This window comes from Aquila chrysaetos, chromosome 4 (genome assembly GCF_900496995.4).
Source record: "Aquila chrysaetos chrysaetos chromosome 4, bAquChr1.4, whole genome shotgun sequence".
Lineage (NCBI taxonomy): Eukaryota > Metazoa > Chordata > Aves > Accipitriformes > Accipitridae > Aquila > Aquila chrysaetos.
Window position 1 is genome coordinate 42,515,710 of NC_044007.1, and position 16,950 is coordinate 42,532,659.

At 40.6% G+C, this 16,950-nt stretch overlaps 1 pseudogene; it reads left to right on the forward strand.

The window, feature by feature from the left end:
* Positions 1-4,747: 4,747 nt before the first annotated feature.
* On the forward strand, positions 4,748-16,639 carry LOC115340446 (annotated as a pseudogene).
* The last annotated feature ends 311 nt before the right edge of the window (positions 16,640-16,950 follow it).

Consider the following 16,950-nt stretch of genomic DNA (forward strand, 5'->3'; position numbering starts at 1 on the left):
CTCCAAGCACCTTCTCAGTCATGGGATGGTGTTGCTCTTTGACCGACATTGTAATTACCAATGGGCAGAACATTAAGCACTTGCAGGGCTAGATGCAGATGAGAACAGCTTCGAAGATGGATGTGGCATGCAGAGGCCTGCCGAGGGATCCCTGCATAGCTATAGAGATCTGAGCTGCAACACCTCTGTAGGAGGCTCCCTGTAGGATGGCTTAAAATCAATAGCTGAGGATTTTCTTTACAGTATTAAGGCTTTCTTAAATGCCTGTGAGAAATACAAACCCTCCCATAGCTGCAGTAGCCTATGGTTATCTCCCGGATCATGTCCCAGAAGTATTGCAACAGCCATCTGATACAGCAACTCATAATTTTCAACACTTGGACTGGAAATTAAATTAATTTGGCTGACTGTGCGATGAAGTATATTGAACCAATTAGAAGAAAAGAAAAGGACGAAAGGAGGTCTTCTTTGCTCCCTACTATTCCTTGGAAAGAAAGCAACTCGGGCTTTGTTTCAAGATACAAGATCCAAGTTTTGTGAGCTGGAACTCCTCTTCCTCTTCATTTATAAGGTGTACAGCCACTTCCCTCCTATCCCTGATCAACTTCATCTTGAGGTAGAATGACAGGTTCACTGCAGAGTGTATTCTGTCCTGGGTGCTCTGTTGTAGTCCTGAGTTTTGGCCAAAGCTGTTAGAAATAATATGCACAGATCCAAGGGATACATTTTGTGCTGAGGATTTAATTTCCTTCTCATGAATTAATAGAACCACTACTTTGATTTCGTTTAGCTTAAGTCTTAGGTATCTGGTGAGATTTCAGACTGACACCTTCGACCCTATGGATCAAAAGTATGTTTTGACACAGACACTTAGGAGACAATTTGAGCTTTCCCTGCTCTTCTGAAAGTTAAAATTATTAAAGAAGGGCTGGAGAGTTAAGGTTGTCGCATATCCTGTGTAATAAGGGATTCCCACATTCCATCTTGTGTCCCATATTGGATCACTGTTAAAAGTCAATCACATGACTAAATTCAGTATCACAGACAGATGCTATAAACTTCTTGTCCAGGTCCTTAAAAACCTGGACATTTTCTTTTAATAATATCTGTTCACTAACATCACTGAATACTAGTGACCTGCAGAGAGCTGCTTTTCCTCACCCACCCTTACCAGTGCTAAATAGTTCACCTTTTGAGGAATTAGGCATATCTGGATTTTTTTTGTTTCTCCAAATATATGAATACAAATTACTTTACCATGTGATCTGCACAGCTACGTTAATTGTTAGCACTGATACAATATCAAACTACTTTCGAATGCCTGAAATAAAATTCTTCCACAAATTCAGCAAAGATCTAAAGCACTATTTGAGTCTTCAGAAATAAGTTTTGTCAGAAAATATTAAAATATCACTTAATTTATATTTATGAAAATATTTGTTTGGCACATCTCTGCAGCATGTGAATGGCTTATATTAAGTTTTATAAAGGCAAACATTAGTCATACAGCTGCCCAGTAAAATAACTGTTCATGAAGCACTTTAATAAAGTAATCTTGTTCTACTAAATCCATATATTGATAAACACTTAATAACCATTTATAAAAAGCTGTGAAATATAATAATTACCACTAATTAATAACATGTTTTTAAAGTATACATTGCAGTTCAGAGGTCAAGAGGCATTTCAATCATTCGCCTCAGCACCTTGCAAGTAAGCTTCTTTCTCAGTAACAAGAGATGGTCAATGTGTAATCCACAAAAAAATATTCGAAAGGTCCAGCTGGCTTGAGAACAGGAGGCAATTCTCTAACTCTAATCTTTACTGCCAATCAAGAGGCCGATAAAATAAGTTACATTTGTATTTACTATGCATGGCCTATAGCAGTTTTGACAATTCAGTGTATCACAACAAACATATACTTACTGAAATATTATGTCATCTTTATCACCTTGGCAACTGCAAGTATGCCAGAGGATTTACACCATGAAAAAAAATCAGCCAAATCCCTCACTACATGGGTAGATTTTAGCATGCGTGTTTGACCAATTCTTATGCAGTCAAAAAAGCAGGATAGTGATTTATTGTACTAGACTCACTTAATAGACTTGATAGTCTTAATTTGATATGCCTACTATAACTTCTCATAACATGGAGTATATACAAAGTATACAGAGGTGCATAAAGATGCTGGTGTACTGTCATTTTTAGGTATTCTCAGTTGTGTGGTTATTTCTGTTCTTGATCTTGTTAGTGGCATACCTTTAACTTTTAAATTAATCTGTTTGTGCATTTGCCCTGTTTCATATATTTAATAGCTTTGTTATGATTAAAACTAATGCCAGCCATCTGAAGGTTTGTTACTGGAAAGTCAATAATAAAAATACCTCTCACAGAACTGTTTGCATGGCTTCTCTGGCTGTAGCATTACATATTTTTTTCAGTGCAGTCAAACATTGTAGACAATTTCATTCCTATGTTTTTACTATCACTTATGAAATGGAGCTTTTGGTACAAGCCCTTTGAAGTTCAGTGCAGAGAAAGGGAAGTTTGGGGCTAGAGACTAGTTACTGTGCATACAGCAGCCAGAAGAATAAGTTTCTGTTTGACAACAAAATTCAACATTTTGAAACACTGGGACAAAATTGGGACAAAAAGCCACACCTACACATCATTTCCAAATGCTAAACAGGTCTCTAAAGGAGCCATCACATCTAGCTGGTGGTGAGCAGAATGTGACCTATCCTAAATACACTGTGTGGCCCCCAAGTCTCTTGTCACTTACCATGTCCACTCTATCTAAAGCTAGCAATGAGCTGTAACCCTCCACTACCACACCGAAGCCTCTAATTTAGGTATTTAAATTATTAATCACCACTGTCATCTTGACTACTTATGGAATGATAGCTAGCTGCTCCTTAGGTGAGTTCAGCGTAAGAGCAGGGAAGTTAGGTGGTTACATGCTCGTATAAGCATGTGCTTTGGAAACAGGCTCCTCCTGTTACCTTAGATCTTGCAAAGTTCTGGTTGCAGCACCATTCCTTACCTATATGGTTTACTTTGAAATGTTGTCCTAGTAAAGAAGCATCTCCTCTGGTTTGTTTCATTACCAGGAATTCATCGTTGAATCGTTTCACCATCCCCTTCCCATAATCTGCTGCTTTTGCCATGTAACTACTGATTACAGTGTAAGACACCTGGAGTTACCTTACCCACCTATTTTGCATTGGTTTGTGCCTTGTTTGGAACCACAGTTCATTGAGGCTTTGAGATCTGCCTTCAGCCTCAATGGGTGTGTTTCAACTTGACCTTTTGGTGGCATCTAAATAGAATACGCAACAGTTAATTGTGCATGGAAGTACATTGCTTCTATACAAATATTAACACTGACAACGTAGAATTTTCCACCATATTTCTTAGTGAAAATTACATCAAATTATGTGAACTACCATTTTTTTTTTTTCGGCTGAAATGAAGAATGCCCCATGATTCCCCATAAACTGTAATCTGAATTGTGTTTACAAGATAGATGTGTGGACCAGAGTGCACCATGACTTTATTCAAATTCTTTCCTTCTACGACTTGCCGATAAACAAGACGAGACCTTTAGTATCACTCATTCAAAATGCAAAGTACAGCAAATAAGTAGGGCTCTCTTCATTTGCCCTTTTGCATAAACAGTGTGTGGAAGATGTCACGGTGATCGAGACAAGCTGAGAACATAATAGGAAAAGCAGAGTCTTACGGGCCTGCGTAGGAACATGGCTTTCTATTCAATCTTGGAAAAAAATACTGATGCTACAGTGGTGTGGGACTGCGGTTTTAAACCTGGAAAATGTATGCATGGAAAACTGAGGAACCACAACTGACATTTTAAAGATGTGAATCAATGATAACCAGGTGGTTTCACTGCTTTATAGGGCGGCGTTTATGATCAGCATCTCCCTTTTTATTCCCATTCCAGCAAGTGCGTGAGCTGGAGAACAGTAATGTATGATACAAAGTAGGAAGAGTTTAACTTCATAACTACAATAAAGTAGCAGCAGAGGAAGGAGGGAGCACTTGCTTTCCAAGTCCTTGGCCAGGTTGCTCCTCGAGTCCGAAGCGAGATGCCAACCTGCGATGCCACCCTCCTGCTCCGGGCAGGTAAGGCACGGGAGGGCAGGTGATGCAGCAGCGCAATTTCACCACCCGGGAGCAGAAGGTGCCGCCCGACAGACGACTTTGGGAAGCCACCCGGGACTGACACCCGCTTCCCTAGAGCCGGGCAGCCTGCCCCAGCCCCAGCCCCAGCCCCGCAGCTCCCCAGGCCGCCTCTGCTAAGGAGGACGGACACCTTCCTTTCTAAGGCTGGTGTCACACCAGTGTTTCCAGTACTTTTTTGATCAGCCAGTATCACCTTGCTGTGAAAACAAAGTACGCTATAGCCATTGCCACAACATACCTGTATAAAATGTATGTTACTACACCTTTTTAAAAACTGAGATGGAAGCTCAGGACTCTGGAACAAAACAGCAGGTGTGTAGGATCTAGCAGAAGATATTTGCTTTAACCCCACTAGTAAGAAGCCGGCAGCTTTCACAAAACAAGTCTTTAGTAACGTATTTTGTACTTGCACAAAAGAACGATGTGAAAGAAATAGCTGTTTCTCTTTTTTTAGTCAGTATCTCAGTGTTTTGAAGGGCCAGTAACATACTGTATTTCTGGGTTTGTATAACAGAAGAGTGGTGTTTGTGCCTGAAAAATCATGTTCAACTTGAGAAGCATCCTGAAGATGCTACAGTTCCTGAAATTATATTTTTTATTTTTTGAGAATTTCACCTTACTCATATTTTCTTCACGCAAAAAAAAACTTCTGCTGGGGAAATAGTGCTTATTACTGGCTCTGCAAATGGGATTGGAAGCCAGATTGCCTTAAATTTTGCTTCTTTGGGAGCAACCTTGGTTCTCTGGGACATGGATGATGAAGGTAACAAAGAAACAAGCAGATTAGCCAAAAAAAATGGAGCTAAATGAGTGTTTGCCTACCACTGTGACTGCAGCAATAGGGAGGAGGTCTATGAAAAGGCAGACAAGGTAAGATACAGCTTCTGGCCTCTGATTTGGCTTCTTGCTTCTGATTTTTTGCTTCTTTTTAGTAGTATATGCTATTGAAATTTTTTTTTAGACACCATGCTATTAACTAAAGGGAAGTAATAATGTAGGGCAATGACTTTCTCTTTTTCACAAGTAGCTTCTAGATGGAACTTAAACTATGTTCACAATAAAGTAATTGGCTTTAATCTGTTCTGTCAAGATTTATCCATTTCCAGTCTTCGTTGAGAGGTGCTAACTTCTTTTAGGTTAAGAATATGGTTATGTAAGCAGAGGTTAGCTCCACGGATTAGCTTGTTTACACTTTAAAATTTCTTTAAGATATCAATCAATAAAAAAAAAAACAACAAACAGTGGAAATTGTGGGGGGGGTCCTTTTCTTTATCCATTTGTTCAGAATACTGTAGCTCTGAAAGGGTGATGTGGGGTGTAATTGTTTCAGAAATATCATCAGGACATGGCTGGTCTCCAGTCAAATTGATGATTCAGCTTCAGTTCATTTTTTGGTCAATCCAGCTGGAAAGTAAGGTAGAGAAGGAGTCCATTTTAAATGAGAGTCTTCTGTTGTGCTGACCTATGCTTTGTAAACTATTTTTTAATATTATTATTATCAGAGTCCAGAAATTGGACATTAAATTAACATCATTAATATTTACCTGTCCTTAAACTACATACTGCCTGAAAATATTTGCCAGTATAACCTCACTTATAATCCAGTTAGCCACTCTGCCATTTTATCCAAGGATAAATTCTTCTTCTGTTAAATTCTCAGTTTATGTACTTACATACATGACTCTCAAGTACCATTTTTGACGTTCTGTGTCCGAAGGCATACCTCAAAGAAATTAGCTAAAATATTTCATGACATGTGAGTGTTGACAGATTGTTTTGGAATAGCCTTGAAATGTAACATTAATTTTCTATGAGTTGTCGGGGGGGGGGTCTTTGTTTTGTGGTTGTTGCTTTCAATTTTAACCAAAACAGATTAATTCTTTCTGAACACAGCTATGAAATTTTGAAATAAAAGTTTTTCCTCAAGAAATGTTCCCGATGAAAAGTACTTCTAAAGGGTAAGTTGGATTCAGGATCTGGAAGTATCTGGATCTGCAATTCTCATTGTTGCAATCAGCGAGGTATTATTTTACCCATACTTGTTAGCAGCATTGGGGGCACAGCCATTAACAGTGCATAGAAAAAATTCCATGTGGGGCCATTAGTGATAGATGTTAAGAACCACAAGTGGTATTATAGTATTACTTGGACAGTGGTGGCAAGGTTATATTGTACCACAATAGTACGTTTGCAGAGATGAGCAAGTTGTTGAGTGTTCTGGCCCATGCTGACCCGACACAGTGTTCAAGGAGGATGATCTTTGCCAATTACTTGGGCAGCACAGGTGACGTGATCCTCACCACATAAGACATTGATTATGACTCCTATAATTTTGGAGTAAGAATCCCAGTAATTTCAACAATCTTAATACCTGTTGTCACTTCCCAGCAAGATAAAAAAAAATCAGTCTGAGCAACCCATGTTCAGTACTTCATATATGACACTTGACCTTTATTTGGATTGATACTATAAATCAAACAGCAATTCCTTTAGAATCCCCTTTTTGCAAGGAAAAAACTCACTTTAGTATTTACCAAGACCAAATCTCTTTAAAAAGTAATATTTTAAATTGGCATTAAATTCCTATTCCCATAAATTTATTCCCATAAATGCTATCTGCTTCTTGCAAAGACATGAACCAAAATTATTAGTTTAAGCTTATATAAGTGTATTGGTTTTGTGTGGCAAGGTTTTGGTAGCGGGGGGCGGGTTACAGGGGTGGCTTCTGTAAGAAGCTGCTAAAAGCTTCCCCTCTGTCCGACAGAGCCAAGGCCAGCCGCCTTTAAGATGGACCCGCCACCAGCCAAGGCCGAGCCAATCAGCAATAGTGGTAGTGCCTCTGGGATAACAGATTTAAGAAGGAAAAAAAAAGTTGCTGGGACGGACAGAAACAGCAGCCTGAGAGAGGAGTGAGAACATGTAAGAGGAACAGCCCTGCAGACCCCCAGGTCAGTGAAGAAGGAGGGGCAGGAGGTGCTCCAGGCGCCGGAGCAGAGATTCCCCTGCAGCCCGTGGGGAAGACCATGGTGAGGCAGGCTGTCCCCCTGCAGCCCAGGGAGGTCCACGGTGGAGCAGATATCCACCTGCAGCCCGGGGAGGACCCCACGCCGGAGCAGGTGGGTGCCCAAAGGAGGCTGTGACCCCATGGGAACCCTGCGCTGGAGCAGGGTCCTGGCAGGACCTGCGGATCCGTGGAGAGAGGAGCCCACGCTGGAGCAAGTTTTCTGGCAGGACTTGTGACCCCATGGGGGACCCACACTGGAGCAGTGTGCTCCTGAAGTACTGCACCCCGCGGAAGGGACCCGTGCTGGAGCAGTTCATGAAGAACTGCAGCCCATGGGAAGGACCCACGCTGGAGAAGTTCGTGGAGGACTGTCTCCCGTGGGAAGGACCCCACGCTGGAGCAGGGGAAGAGTGTGAGGAATCCTGCCCCTGAGGAGGATGAAGTGGCAGAAATAACATGTGATGAACTGACCGTAACCCCCATTCCCCGTCCCCCTGCACCGCTGCAGGGGGTTAGGTAGAGAATCCGGGAGTGAAGTTGTGCCTGGGAAGAAGGGAGGGGTGGAGGGAAGGTGTTCTGAGATTTGGGTTTATTTTTTATTACCCTACTCTGGTTGATTGGTAATAAATTGAGTTAATTTTCCCCAAGCTGAGTCTGTTTTGCCCATGATGGTAATTGGTGAGTGATCTCTCCTGTCCTTATGTCGACCCACAAGCTCTTTGTTGTATTTTCTCTCCCTTGTCCAGCTGAGGAGGGGGGAGTGATAGAATGGCTTTGGTGGGCACCTGGCCTTCAGCCAGGGTCAACCCACCACAGTAAGTAATTTCTCTGTTGGACTTTCCTGTCGATGCTGAACATTTTGAAATGATTTGTTTGTTCTTAGTTTAACAGAGTCTCAAAATGTTTGTTTTGTGCATTCTCAATCTCCAAACACATTAACTGAATCAGCCACAGGGCTCCAGCCTGCCAAATTTGCCATGCCCGAATCAGCAGAGAATATTCTGAAGTGCACAGACTGACCTATAAGCAGAAACTCAAAGAGCTGTTTAAAATTCAGGAATTGCTGTGAAGTTGCTAAACTTTTGTTAACAATACCAACATCTTTGTAGGTATTTGCATGAATTGAACAGTCATAATGGAGCCAGAAATTTTTTTAAATCAAGAGGTTTTCAGCTAGAGGCCTCCTCCACTCTTGGAAATACCTGCAACATTTTGATTGGTAATATGAAAAGTCTTGAGCTTGAACACAGAAGATAAAACAATAGCAGAAAAGTTAAATTAATTACTTTTATTGGTATATTCACTGCAGAAAAACCTAGGTATTTTCCCATAATGGAAGCTTTCTTTCTAGGAAGCAAGTCAGGTCATCAAAGTCCCTAAAGAAGAGGTTTTAGAATAACCTGGTAAAGTGAACAGCAACTAATTTTCAGGATTAGGCAGTGTCCACTAGGGAATTCTGAAGGAAATCAGATATGGTTCTGATGAGCTAGAAATGCAGGGGGGGCGTGTGCTATAACAGGTGTCCAAGGAACGAAGAATAGCAAAAATGCCAGTTTTTAAAGAGCACTTACTTAAGAGGACACAAAGAAACTACAAATCTGTCTTACAGAAAATTGGAAGAAACGATAATAAAGAGAAGAATTAATAGACCGCTAAAGAAATACATCATGAAGAATAATCAGTTTGACTTTTTGTAAATGGAAGTCAGTCTTCCCACTTTTTTGGGGGTAGTGGGTAAACAGGTCAAATGAAGCCAGATTAAATAAAATGTTGCCATTGGGGAAGCTATGTTGACATGTGAAAAAAAAAAAAAAAAAAAAAGGATCGTCATATGGACTGACACAGTAGTTAAAAGCTACAAGTGGGGACAAAGTACAGATATATCCCACAAAGGAGGAGTTGGGTATTCCTGCCATACTCAGCAGTGTCTAGCTATGCATTCATTTGTGCAGGTAGAAAGGTGCTAATATCTGAGCCCTGCTTGTCTATGACAAGGAGACAGCCTGGCACAGCCAGAAGAGTATCAAACAAGTCTTCACTGAACACTAAGGTGGCCTGACAGAGCCAAAGGAAGGTCAAATGTTCACGCATCAGATCCAAGCACCTATTTTCAAATTGCCAGACAGCAGCATATATGTTTTTGTAGTCATTCTATAATTTTTGAGACATCAAATAACCGTTTGCCTCCAGCACAGAAATCTCTGCAGTGAGCCTGTTTCTTAATACTATAAGTAAATCTTGGCCATCTGCTTTGATATAAATCTAAATTGTGGATTAAATTCTTTTCATAACAAACCCAAATGGAGGTAATGGTGATTTTGGCCTTCTCTCCAAGTGATGTTATCTATCTATTTCATGGTACATGCTTCTGTACTCAAAGGATTGGTATCCCCCAGGGATCTGTGCTGGATTCTTTCCTGTTCAGTAGAAATTATCTAGAAAAGGGGTTGAAAAGGCTTAGCTGAGGAACACAGATTCTTGTAATACCAGAAATAGGGGACAAGAAATGTTCAGGTTGCAATTAAAGCATGCTCACAGTTCACACTAAAGCTTTGTAACTCATTACATTAGGTTCCTGTGGAAACCAGAAGCATTCTGGAGTTCAGGAAGCAATTAGACAAATTCTTGGGGGAAAAAAAATCGTGGAGGTATATTAAATACAAAGATATAGATAACTTATCTCTCTCAGAAAAATCGTAAGCTGCAGAGTGTGAAAAGTTGAGGAGTACACTGAAGGAGATCTGAGAGTCCTGGTCTTTTTTTTACTGCTTTCCACCGTGAGACAAGGGCTATGGGACTAGATGGACCTTTGCTCTGATGCAGTACAGCAGTTCTTACATACTTACATTTCCAGTAGAGATACAAATAATTGCAAATATCACTAAACATTTTCATAAATGAAGCACAAGAGACAAGAATACCTTCTAAAGCTTTCTGTTTATCCTTTTTTTATTCAGGTTAGAAAAGAAGTGGGGATGTTACTATTCTAATCAATAATGCCGGCATACTGCTTGGGAAAAAGTTCTGTGACATTCTAGATGCAGATTTTGAAAAGACCTTAAGAGTCAACTTCCTCTCTCAAGTCTGGGTAATGTATTTTTTCTTTCCTGGGTGACCAAAAGGTACAGGCAAGTATTTTAGTGTGAAAATCACCATGGTGGCACCTACCTGGGGAACCCAATTTGGAATAGGGATAGGAAGGGCCTTGAATGGGGGAAGATACATTTTTTCAATCATCCTGTAATTAGAGACACACCAATTTTACAGTCTCCCCACAACGTCTCAGTAATGTTAACACAAACCTGCCAAGGCACTCTGGTAAATCAAAAGTCTGTGCAACTGTATTGTGAACCATGCTCTATCTGTAACAGCTGTGGCTGAAGTTAGTGCTGACATGATGGCATGTGAGTTTCCTGCTCCTGACGTTTGCTGGCATCAGAAGGCTTTGTCTAATAGACTTGTAGGGAGGCACATCCACGGTTTAGTAGTGGACTTGGCAGTGCTAGGTTTATGGCTGGACTCGATGATCTTAAAGATCTAAATTATTCTATGATTCTATGATCCTATGCTGCACATGTTCGTGTTAGTCTTCAGGTTGTGCTTTCATTCCTAGTCACCATCTGCTTAATGTACATTGAAAACTAATCTGGATAGTATGTGTTATCTTTGTTTTGTTTTCATACCTCTGAAGAAATTTGCTGTTAGTTGGGGTCTCAGTTGACCTTTAGGAGGTTTTGTTGTGAGGAAGTGTGTCGTGGTTTAACCCCAGCTGGCAACTAAGCCACACACAGCTGCTCACTCACCTCCCTCACAGTGGGGTTGGGGAGAGAATCAGAAGGGTAAAAATGAGAAAACTCGTGGGTTGAGATAAAGACAGTTTAATAAGTAAAGCAAAAACCACACACACAAGCAAAGCAAAACAAGGAATTGATTTACCACTTCCCATGGGCAGGCAGGTGTTCAGCCATCTCCAGGAAAGCAGGGCTCCATCATGCCTAACGGCGACTTGGGAAGACAAATGCCATCACTCCGAATGTCCCCCCCGCCTTCTCCTTCCCCCAGCTTTATACGCTGCGCATGACGTCATATGGTCTGGACTATCCCTTGGGTCAGTTGGGGTCAGCTGTCCCAGCTGTGTCCCCTCCCAACTCCTTGTGCCCCCCCAGCGTCCTCGCTGGTGGGGTGGGCTGAGAAGCAGAAAAGGCCTTGACGCTGTGTCAGCACTGCTCAGCAGGAGCGAAAACATCCCTGAATTATCAACACTGTTTTCAGCACAAATCCAAAACACAGCCCCATACTAGCTACTGTGAAGAAAATTAACTCTATCCCAGCCAAAACCAGCACAGAGCGTTACTCTTGCTCCCTCTTGCATTTATTGTTTATATGCCTGAGTGAGCAGCCTGTATTGGGGGAAAATGTAGCATTGCAACTCCCTCGCTAAATGGCATTTCTCAATGGAAAATCATTGCAGAAAGAAGTCCTCTAATCATTTCCCAGCCCACAGCACATAATTCTTCCAAATACTTGAGGCAAAGGGACTGGGAGAGATGTTGCTCCTGACGGGTCTGAAGAGGCATAGGGCAGGAGCACAGTGAGCACGGGCCCTCGACCAAAAAAACATGTACTAGGCACACACATCTGGCGCCGAACAGACGTTGCAGGACACCTCAGCTATTGAAAAAAAATTTGTTACTGCTCTTGTCTTTTTTCTCCCCCCTCATAAAACACTAGCGTCCTCCTTATATAGTTAGTATCACCCACAGTGGTGGTCTGGGGTGCCCGAGTTGTCAGGAAGCTCAGTTTGTAACAAACAGGGCCCATAGGCAGCTGAGCTTCCCTTGATGTGTTGACTTCTAGCTCCCTCTTGTGTACCAAATCTTTGGTAATAGTCTCAAATAGACAAATCGTGAGGAACCAGGAGGCAGAGAAAATACAAACTTTGCTGCTTTTTAATAACACAATTTTAATGCTAACAGATCTCCAGATAGAGGGCAGTCATTCAAGGACATGCTGTCTCTCATTTATAAATTCTTACAGAGATAGAAGGTCAGTTGGGCTTCTTGTGTATTGAAGCCCCAGAAAGCAAATTGGGTTGTAAAGCCTAATTTGGAATGCAACATTTTTGGCATGTCTAGTTATAAAGGGGTTTTCTTAATATGTCTCTTAGACTTGCAAGGCCTTTCTTCCAGCCATGATGACCTGTAACCGTGGACACCTGGTTAGCACCACCAGTGCAGCAGGATTGTTAGGAGTCTACAGTATGTCAGGTTAGTACCATCAAGTGCCATTACAAATTAGATCTACGTACCAGTAACTTCTCTTAGAGATCTCATAAATGCTCGGCTTAAGCAGTTTATACCAACATACTGAACACTCAGGAAGAACCTGCAGATATGAAAGGTGGTGGTGCATTGAAAAGGATGGTGGTGACGTTGCCTGAGTGGCACAGGGAGCTCACTGCAGATTTTACTGTCTGACTGCAGCCTGTCTTATTGCCACAGAAGAAGGGCAATACAGCTCGTAAATATGCAGTGGAAGGGAGCCCTGCATATGGGTTGTCTAACACTTTCTCATGCCAGGTTTTCTGCAGATGAATGTTCAGAGTCCTGAGATATACGTGGGTTATACCTGGAATTAGACATTTAGTTGGAAAATGGTTTTCAGGTCAAGAAGGCATTTTGGCAGAATTTTCATTAAAATTAATTTGAATTAACTGTGTTTTAAACTATTTAACAGCTCCATATTCTCAGCTGTTCCCCTCAAATGAGCTGTCTGCTACAGTCCTGACTATTTCATCTGCCTGGGTCTGCTGCGCAGTCTCTCCTCAAGCCTCTTTGACATCCTGATTGTATCTCCTAGGTCACCTTATGAGAATGTGAACTTCAGTATAATAAGTATCTCTTGTTTCTTCTGCTGATTGATGATATTACTGTAGTGTTTATTTGCCACCTGTTATCATTGGGTCAGATTTGGTATTGATAATAAGTAACGTCCAGCTTTCATCATTTAACTGTAAGGCTTGTGAGAGTGGACCTGCCCATCCATGCATTATAACTTTTTACACCTTAGCTATGCATTTTTAGGTTGTATGGTTCCAATATGGGTGAATCCCTGAAGAATAACAAACCGTCTCTGATGCCAGTTTTTGAGGTTACACTTTTAGCAAAATTGGATTTCATTGTATATAAAAACTATTTTCACACACATTTGAAAAAGCCTTAGGAAACCACATGTAAATTCCTATATGAAAATAAGGTTCTTACAGTTGCAAATTGTAGAATAATCTGGGTTGGAAGGAATCTCTGCAGGTCATTTGGTCCATACCCCCAAATAAAAGCAGACCCAACTTAGATCAGGTTGCACAAGGTCTTGTGAGGGCAAATTTTGATTATCTCCAAGGATGGAGTTCCATACATTCATCAAACCATAAAAATTAGACAAGATTTAGGTTTCCTGGGCAAACAAAATGATATTGTAGTTGCAGGGCAAATCAGAAGAAGAGGTAATAGGTTGAAGCAGCATTGATAAGTAGGGTATTTAGATTTTACCACTAGAAATAGTTGTTGCCAGAATGTAACCTGTGATACTAAAGGGTGAAGACATTCTGAACTGAAAGAATTCATGGCTTGTATATGAGTATCTGGAAATGTACATGAAATGTTGATTAAGCTCATCTTCCTATCTCTCTCTATAGTGCACTGAAAAAAAGTCCTCTGGCAAGGATTAGTCTTATCCTTAGACAACTGTGCATCAATCAGGGGAAGAGCCATTAACCTTCAGAGTTAGCATCACCAATATGCACAGCATCCTTAATATACTAATTACAAGACTGCTAATTATATAACTAGGTAATATCAGGGCTTAAATAGTATTACAAAACATTAAATCCTGTATATAACACTTACTGTGGTGCTTTTCACATATTTTGGATGTTTCTTCTTTTTTCACTTTTCAGATTATGCTGGAAGTAATTATGCAATCATTGGAATGATGGAAACCTTAGATTCGGAAATGTATCATGCAGGAAAACAAGGCATTAAAACCACAATAATTTGCCCTTATTTTATTAATACTGAATTAGCTAAAGCTTTTCAAACCCAATAAGTAAAACTTAGATCATGTACTGTTTCATATGTGAAAAATAATCACTACTCACTAGATATGCCATATTCAGTCTCTAGCTATTATAAGGCTGATTTGCTTTTCAATTCAGTATTTTTGCCTTATTGGCACATACAACTATGTCTCTTGACATAAGAAATCCAAGTCTTGCATACAATTAATAACTGACATGCAACAGGGACTGTGTAATAACCTCACAGTCAAGGAAGGGTTAGGGATGTGTCGTGGTTTAACCCCAGCCAGCAACTAAGCACCATGCAGCCACTCATTCACTCCCCCCCACCCAGTGGGGTGGGGGAGAGAATCGGAAGGAAATAGGTAAAACTCATGGGTTGAGATAAGAACAGTTTAATAGAACAGAAAGGAAGACACTAACAATGATAATAATAACAATAATAAAATGACAATAATAATAATAAAAGAATTGGAATATACAAACCAAGTGATGCGCAATGCAATTGCTCACCACTCGCTGAGCAATGCCCAGTTAGTTCCCAAGCAGCAATCCAGACCCCCCCCAGGCGAACTCTCCCAGTTTATATACTAGACATCACATGGTATGGAATACCCCTTTGCCCAGTTTGGGTCAGCTGCCCTGGCTGTGTCCCCTCCCAAACTCTTGTGCCCCTCTAGCCTTCTTGCTAGGAGGGCATGAGAAGCTGAAAAATCCTGGACTTTAGACTAAACACTACTTGGCAACAACTGAAAACATCAGCGTGTTATCAACATTCTTCTCATACCGAATCCAAGACACAGCACTATACCAGTTACTACAAAGAAAATTAACTCTATCTCAGCCGAAACTAGGACAGGATGCACGGCAGTATTTAAGGCAACCTTATTTGTCAGTAGAATGGGCACTGTTGAGGTTCTCTGCCCCAAGTAATTTTGGCACTGTGATTACAGTTATGGCTGTCAGGATACCCGTGACCTGTCATTATTAACAATGCCCCACTGTCTGTATTAGCAGGTACTATACTTCTCTGAGTGAGAATAGCTGTGGTGGTAGTATCTGGTGGGTGGCTGTATGGTTGTAGTGATGGGAGAGGCTGCAGGCACCTAATCAGCCATTGCAGTAGTGCAGTACCAGTTATCTTGGTTTTTCAGTGCTCTGCTCCTGCTTCCACCATTCATCATCCTGTAGTAACATATATTATGCAAAGCACAGCATTTTTCCTGGCTGGAAACAGGCCTGGTCCTCATCTATTTAGTTGTCACCTCAACATCTGCAGTAGAAAATGAGAAGGTGTGTGGAGGGCAGAACTGGCATGCATAGAACAGCATATACTATGGATTAGCTGGGAAGTTTTCAATGCCGCAGTCACTGTGGTCATTAACTTCATTAGGGTCTGAGCACGGCTTGCACAAAAAGTTACACATTAGTCATTAAAATGCTCAAATCACCAAAATGTTTTCAATTTATTTTGATGATAGGGCGAACAAAGAGGATTGGAGTCTCCTTTTCAAGACTACTTGAGGGGATGGGGAAAAATTCTTAAATGATTTAATTAAATTATTTCTGTGTTAGACTACATCTCAAAAGTAAAGTTTTACAATTTCATAATGCTTTGTTTCTTGTTTCACCAGCAACCACCTTTTTCTTCCTGTTTATGATGCAGAGTATGTAGCCTGCAAGATCATGGATGCAATTCCAAAGCAAAAGTTTTATCTAATCATTCCTCTGACTTTACACTTTCTTGCTTTCAAAATGTAAGAGTGTGACTCATCTTCTAGCATTGCCTTCTTTCCTTTGCCATATGCCTGCAAAATCAGCAGGAAAGTTTAGTAAAAACAGTCCTTTAGTTAGTATTCCTGCAGTCAATCCAGTTATATGTACCCAACTATGAAGAAACAGTGGGTTTAATTTTTAATAATCTAGGTGAATAGCATTTCTCTGGCCACTTCTGTCTCTAATATACATCTTAAGCTACAGTTGGGTATAGAAATTTCAAAAATGTTCCTGGGATGGTACACTGGGAGCAATGCCTGGCCTAGAACTGTCTGCTTCCAGTAACTGCCTCCACCACTGGCTGGGCTTTCACAAAATGGCCTGATCTGTCATTCATTTCCCCCATTTATAACATGGGAGCACCAAATGTGTTATTGCCAGGCATTAGAAGTATTGAGCACATATAATGAATTTATCATTTATTTATTTATAGAGTACATTTTTCTAAAAAAACATAAGGCTAACTCGGTGTTTGTCTCATCAGTCTCATTCCTAGAAAAATGGTATTACTCTTCAAATCTTGCCTTAAGATCACCAACAGCTTGGATAAAGCCTTCAGTTGGATGAAAAAAGATTGAAACCAAAATATTCTGAAGACCTTGAGTGCCATCTAATTGAAAAAATTCAGTGAAAATTAATTTTGAATCATGTTTATTCTTTGACAGAAAATTTGCTTCTTGTATGATATTTGACATTGGTCAGCATGCAATTTAATTCTTCATAACTGTCTTTTAATCACTGATTTTTAGCCACAGTCCGCTCTCTCATTTCATGATGGCATGCTGCTTTTATCTGAGCTCTCAATAAAAGTCAGTAAGACCAGGCAGGGATTTTTTACTTCATTTCATACTCTGAATTCTCCATTTCTGAGCAAAATCTCGAAGCATGG